At 48.6% G+C, this 6987-nt stretch overlaps 1 pseudogene; it reads right to left on the bottom strand.

Moving 5' to 3' along the window:
* Positions 1 to 2841: 2841 nt before the first annotated feature.
* LOC147412721 (nucleoporin NUP42-like) lies at positions 2842 to 6758 on the bottom strand (annotated as a pseudogene).
* Positions 6759 to 6987: the final 229 nt, after the last annotated feature.

Below are 6987 nucleotides of genomic sequence, written 5' to 3'. Positions count from 1 at the left end.
CACAGTTCCACTTTTAGGCTCCAAATGCTCATGGTTAGGCTCCAAACCTCATATACAAGTTTCCAGGTTTACACTTTTAAAGGTTTGGAGACTCATTTTAGGGGCCCTGAGCATCATTTTGAAGCCCCAAAGTCTCATTTGGATGCGCCAAAGCCTCATTTCTACAGCCCAAACCTCAGAGCTGCTGTCCACAGCCTCATTCCTACTTGCCAAACTATTCGTTTTGGCTTGGAAACCTTCAGTTCAGGCTCCAAAACCTCATTTTGCAGATCCAGGCAGGCATTTTGAGGGTCCAAGCCAAATCGTGAATCTCCAAACCCTTATTTGGTGGGTCCAGAGCCCTCCTTTAGGGCTAAAGTCTCACTTTGAGGTCCCAAAGCCTTCCTTTCAGGATGCAAACCCTCCTTTTAGCGTACAAACTCCTCCCTTAGGCCTCAAAGCCTCATTTTCTTCATGTCCAAAGCCTCATTTTCAGCCCCCAAAACCTATTTCTAGGCAGAAAGCCCCATTTCTAGAGCCCAGATCCTCATGTTTAGGCTCCAAGCCTGGCTTTTAGCACCCACAGCCTTTTTATAGGACCCACAGTTCCAGTTTTAGGCTCCAATCCGTCATGGTTAGGCTCCACAGCCTCATTTACAAGTTCCAAGTTTTATACGTTTAAAGGTTCTGAGACCGATTTTATGGGCTGTGAGCATCATTTTGGCCCCCCTCCGGCTCCAGTTTCAAGCCCTCTCCACCAGCTTAGCAAGCCTATGCCCAAAGACCCTCTTCCCTTTCTTTGACAGACGGAGCCCCTCAGCCCCCAACAGACCAGGTTTCTCCGAGCGAGCGCCATGGTCTAAGCAGCCAAACCCCTGGCTGTGGCACCGCTCCCGACAGCAGTTGCTGACCTGCCAGATTTCACTGGCCCTTTCAAAGCCCTTTCCTTTGACCAGGAGAGCTGATGAGAAAACCACCTGCACGCCAGAGTCCTTTACCATCGCTCCCAGGGCTCTGAAATCCTTCGTGATACTCTGCAGACGGCTCCTGGCTGTATCCCTGGTGCCCACATGAAGCAGCAGCAGTGGGTAAGAGCCAGGCGGCTGTCCGAGGCTTGGCAGCCTCTTGGTGACATCCCTGGTACGAGTCCCCAGAAGCTTGAAAGCTTGAGGCTTCAAAGCCTGAGTCCCTTTGAACAGGGCCAGAACAGAATCAAGAGGGAGTTGAGGCAGTTCTGGCATTCATCTGACGAACCACAAGCACGGTTTTCATTTGGTTCTCATTAAATACTACGTTTTTACAAAGTGAGCTTAACAACTTCTGTAAAGATGGGGGATTTCTGCAGCTACAGGGGTATAAAGGATCTGGGCATGTTCCTGTCTCAAGGTCGGACTGACTGGCATGAACAGCCCAGAGCTCCGTGAGCCCTGACAGATGTGCACGTCTTCACTGGTACAAGTCATAGCGCGGCTCGGGAGACCCCCCGGGGAAATACACCCGTCCTGAGAACGACATTGAGCTCTGGGCCAACGGAGCCGCAGTTTGTTGGCGAGTTACAGGAAGCTGCGCTGGGTCGTCATCAACAGCAGCAAACCCCAGACGCCGCATTTCATCTACAAAACAGCCACCAGAAAAATACACCGGAGCAGCCCAGCGCTCTGACATCGCAGACGCAAGTTCCTGGTGTCTCCGGAGCACTGAGCACACGGCCGAGGAACCTGGGTTTCCAGGAGGCCGGCAGAGCGCCTCCCCCCCGCCTGCCAGCCGCAACGGTCCGTGTGTTCGCGCTGGTTGAGCGAGCCAGGGTGCCGTGGGCCTTTGGGAGGAAGCCAGCTCTAGGCTGAAGGAGGACTCTGGGCTCCACAGCACAAACTGAAATGTCACCTTCAAGTGTCACACAATCAATTTCTCTACGGACAGCCTGCAGTCAACTGTTGCTACTTTGGTTTGGTAATTTTAAACCCGTAATGGGAGGGCCTGGTCAAGAGCAAATGTTCTCTTCACCTGACTCTAGTACCTCCTCTAGAAGATTTCTGACCCCTGCTTTACAGCGTTTGGGCAAAATCTACACCTCCCTCAATACCACTAACTCAGAACAGCTACTGCTAATGTATGCGCCCATCAAGCTGGGAGAAGCAGACAACAAAACGCCACCAATTCACACCACTGCAGTAAGCAGTTTTGCAATTGCTGGCAAAGTTTTATCCAAGAGGTATCAGAAGAGCAAACCACAAGCTCCCTGTTCATGAAGAATGCTCTCAAGGCTGTCCTCCCCCAGCTGTAGCACATGAACTGGTGCATTACGCCCTCCAACAGATCAACGAACAAAAGCTGAATCGCATCAGCTGGGAGAGGTAACCAGCTCCCAGGCGACACAAGCATTAGCTGGGTACAGACCACACAGGAGCCCTCCACCCCGCCCAACTGTCCAGGGCTGCACGTCCCCTTCAAGTAGGAGCCAAAAGACAAGGAGGTCCCACAACAAGCAGTCGTGCACCGCAACCGCGTCCATCTGGCTTTGCACTTGTTGACAGCAGGCTGTCAACACCTCACCCAAGCACTCTTACTTTCGACAAAGCCTTTTTAACACAGGTTTTGCCCAGAATCTCACAGTACAGAAGATAAAAGGGAACTTTACATTTTATCTTCATTAACTCATTTCTGGGATGTAAAAGTTCCATTCCAAACTAACAAAGAAATGACAAAATACGACGTTCAAAGTTTATTAATGCAGAAGACTTAGAGATGAAACAAAATTCCACTCAAACGGGAAAATTTAGTACTCGACCACAACCACCACAAACTTGTGTAGTTGAGCTACCAAAGGAGTTACAGTAACATGTTATTTCAAGCAAACTTAAGTCATGAAACATTTAAAAGTTCTACTTAACTTGGTGGATTAAGAGGAATCTTCCCCAAGGTAAACTTTTTGGCTTTGAATTGTTCCACCTCTTCAGCTGTTAATTTGCTCACTGGCGTACATAAATTTTCTGATGTGCTGTTACTTGTGACCGCAGAAGATGTTGATGTCACGTGATGTCCAGAGGCACTGGCAGTCTGTCCAAAACCAGCACTGCTTGAATGGGAGGGAGAAGCTGTACCTGCTGCATTCGAATCTCCAAAGGCTGGAAATGGAGCGGTGCCTGAACGGTCCACAGCCGAACTGCCAAACCCTGAAAAACCAGTGGGGTTGGAATTCCTGGTGGTTCCAGAAGTTTGAAATGAGAAGGAGGCTGCAGATGGAGTTGCCAAGCTGCCAAAACCAGCAGAAGGGGGTACACTAGGAGAGGACATCAGTCCAAACACGGGAGGATTAGAATCAGCAGAGGAGCTCCCCAGAGCAGGACCGACACGACTGGAACATGTTTGAAAGGAGCAATCGCTGGCACTAGTACTGCTGCTCTTCACAGGAAAGCCTGCAACTATAACATTTGTAAGAAATCTTAGAATGTGCACCCCTGTGATGCTAAACCACTGCTGTATTTCAATAATGCAGAAGAAGAAAAACTCAAGAAAATGTTTCACTGTTGGTTCTTCATGCAGGAACTTACCTGACAGCCCAAAGCCTGATGTTTGCTGTCCTCCAAATCCAAAGACAGGCAATGGTCGAGTGGTCGTCTTCTTCAATTCAGGTGGCTGAACAAAATACCAAAAGCATAAAGGAAAATTAGATTCCAAAACAGGGAAATGTCTTTCGATAAATACTTGAAGCAAAACTACAGCGGCCCAGTGCAAGTGAACGCAACTCAGACCGAGTTAGACACCGATCGCTTTCATCACGACCCCGTGCTCTGGCAGCTACAAACAAAACGCTGTAAAGCCACACGCTGTTCTCTGTAAAACACTCCACAAACACAGATCTATCACAAGGTACAGGTTTTGGTCTGTCAGGCACTGGCCTGAACGCCTCTTCCAGCTCTCGTTCTCCTCTCTCCCCTGTTTCAGTCAGTGTTTCAGGACCCTCTCCCTGTCACTGCTGTGACTGGGTCTGTTCCCTCACCCTGGCACACCCAGCCTGCTGTGCTAAAGCTCCAGTGGCACTCCTGCACCTTCCGCACGGAACCCACCAAGGGCTGGGATCATCGCACTAAAACTCGAACGCATCTCACGCGGACTCCGCTCCAACCAGCTGCCTCTGTCTCCCTGACTGGCTTGAACTCCAGCATTCCCTTCCGACACATCTAGATTCACCAGTGTTTGTCACCTTCCCAGAACAGCTACGTAGCCAAAGAGCTTCTCTCCCCCCTCTCTACCCATTTCTCCTTCTGGCACCACCAAAATGCTCCATTGATCCTAAGATGGCCTGGAGGACACTGCTGGTCTCATCTGCTGCTGACACCTTGGAAGAGTCAACATCAGCACGTGGAAGAAAAGGTGGGGTGGACATTCGCCTCTCCCTAGATGGGCACTCGACTGGATCCCAGCCTCAAGCTGCGGTGACCTGCCCGTGGCTGGCAACGACAGCATTCCAAACCTGGGACCCAGCGGCTGCCTCGCTGACATGGAACCGTCCTGACCAGCTGCTCTCCTGAGTCACCTACAGGGTTTTACAACACCCGCCTGCAAGTCACTGAGTTCAGGACTCCACAGAAAGGTGGAGGTAAGACCCCCAATGGTGTTCACAGACTTTCACGGTCGCTGGCCTCAGGCAGTGCCAGAACATTCCGTCCCGTTTCTGTCGCCTATGAAAACCACAGAGAGGCACAGCCGGGGCAGTTTGCAAACTGCCAGCGTTACTCTCTTCTGCAATTGCTCCTGACACCCTTTCTGCTCTCTCTGACGGGCCCTGCGGTGTGCCAGGGTCACGGTCAAGGTCTTCGTGCCGCCAGTCAGCCCAACGCTTTCACGCCAGATGTTTTTCAAGGCTGCAGTGCCAGAACAGAACACATCCCAGCTGAGATTTTCAGAGCAGTTCACAGAGCTGGCGTCAAATTGCCAACAAATCCAGGAACCGCATGTTTCCACGTCTCAGCTACTGAGGGGCAAACACGGATGCCCTAAAAGAATCACGTCTGGCTGGCTGTAAAACAGAGCATCCTGCGATCTTCAAAGCAACACCGATCACCTACTGATGTGAAGTCAGCAGAAGTGCAGTTAAATACGCTGGTGACAGCCAACGCTTCTGGGGAACGTTTGCAAGATCTCTGCATTAAAAATGAGGTGGCACATTACAGTTCTCACGTCTTAAGAGATCTTTGCAGCAGAAATTAAGGTCGGCATTTGCAGCACAGTTTGGTGGGATGTGCCTAAAGAAATGTGAACCTAAGAAAAAAAATTACATCAGGAACAGAAACATTTTATCTTTCATTAGCACTTACCAAAGCTGCTTTTGTCGATGTCTGTGAAGCTTTCAGCTGGCACAGACGATTTTTCCATTGTTCCGCTAACTGTTGGACAGAAAATATCTAAAAAGGGGGAAAAAGAAAAGCCTGGGTTTATTATTGGCGAAGACTTAAAAAAAAAAAGTAAAATAGTGATCTGACAACTGAAGTGAAAGATTTCTACAGTTAGAAAAGAAACTTTATTAGGCCAAGACGACAGGAGCTGAAATGTTTGTTATTAACACAGAATTCCTTTCCACTGCCCTTAAATAACTTTTTTATTTCCTGGGCCTTTCTGAATCTAAGTTCTATCACTGTCTGAATCAGGTGCTTAGGAAAAAAAAAAAAACACAACACAACCACCACCCACCAAATATGTCAGTTTTAAGGGTAAGAGAACAAACTCTCCAGCCCTGGTTTTATTTCTGGCTTGTCCACTTATGTGCTCATTAAGCTGAAGTCCTAAGATCTGCCTTGGCTTCTCTCACATTTTCAGGAAAAAATGCCCCCTGTCACACTACTATAATTCAGAGCCCTTTAACAGTATCATCCTACAACATTCAGCTTTGCAGAAATTAACTTCCTTCAATCAAATCAGCCCCTTTAATGTGATCCAACAGATTACTGCAGGGAACATACACAGCAATAACTAGTGCCTGTGTCCGTCCCATAACTGTGATTAAAGTATTCAACAAGGAACTGGCAAGTCATTAAATCATTTACTTCTCAGGAATATAATATATATACGCAATACAAAAATATTATATATATATCTCTATAATATAAAAACGTATGTCTTGCTGCTTCTCTAGAAATGTATACACTCCTTTAGCAGTATCTGCTATTTTCAGCATTAATTCCCCGCAACAAAGGTACGTGAAAGCCCAAGGTCAAATAAACTTCCCCAGAGTTCTACCTAAAGCGCTCCATCTCCAGCTAGAGCAACCCAACAGACGAAGAGCGTACAAAGGATGAGGCTTTGGAGACAGGATTCAAGTAACTTCTACAAACAACGCACAAGAGCGGGGCCAAGGCCAAGCCGAGGTGTGTCTCGGTTTAGGAAGCCCACACGTTGAACGGAGACTCGCTCAAGGGCTCTTGCCACCCGTTTCGGAAGCCCAGATCGGACAGGTTTAGCCCCTGTTCTCAGGCAGAAAGAGCAAGTGACGGCCGAGCACACAGACTGGCAGCTACTTTTGCAGTCTATTTGGTGCACAGGAACTTAAAAATATCTTGGCGTTCAGATCATCTCCTAGAGTTTGGTCATTAAACGTACGGTACAGAGTTGCCACCTGAAGAACAGACACAAGTCCCGTCTTGAAAGGTGTTCCCAGAACAAGCCAGCATTTTTTAAATACTTACACAGCTTTGATTGTTGAAATTTGCTCTGCAGTTGTAACACTCCAGGTGCAGCTCTTCTGGAGACAAGTCGGAAAACCCTGCGAGGAGAGGAATCATCAACAACCTCCCAAGTGCCCTGTATAGTCATGAAGAAACGGGCCTCGGTACCTCACCGGTAAGTCAGTAACAGCTGGAGACACAACAAGGATTCGGGAGAGAACTTCAAAGATGGGAATGTCCCAAAGGACTTTGCCACAACCCAATATTCCTTTCTGTGGCACCACAAGGCAAATCATCCCCTTGCAAATGGCTCCACAGAGGTACAGCAGCGTGGGCGAGCGCAAGA

The sequence above is a fragment of the Leptosomus discolor genome, unplaced genomic scaffold (assembly GCF_034619465.1).
Source record: "Leptosomus discolor isolate bLepDis1 unplaced genomic scaffold, bLepDis1.hap2 HAP2_SCAFFOLD_54, whole genome shotgun sequence".
Lineage (NCBI taxonomy): Eukaryota > Metazoa > Chordata > Aves > Leptosomiformes > Leptosomidae > Leptosomus > Leptosomus discolor.
This window is presented reverse-complemented; position numbering and strand designations above follow the sequence as displayed.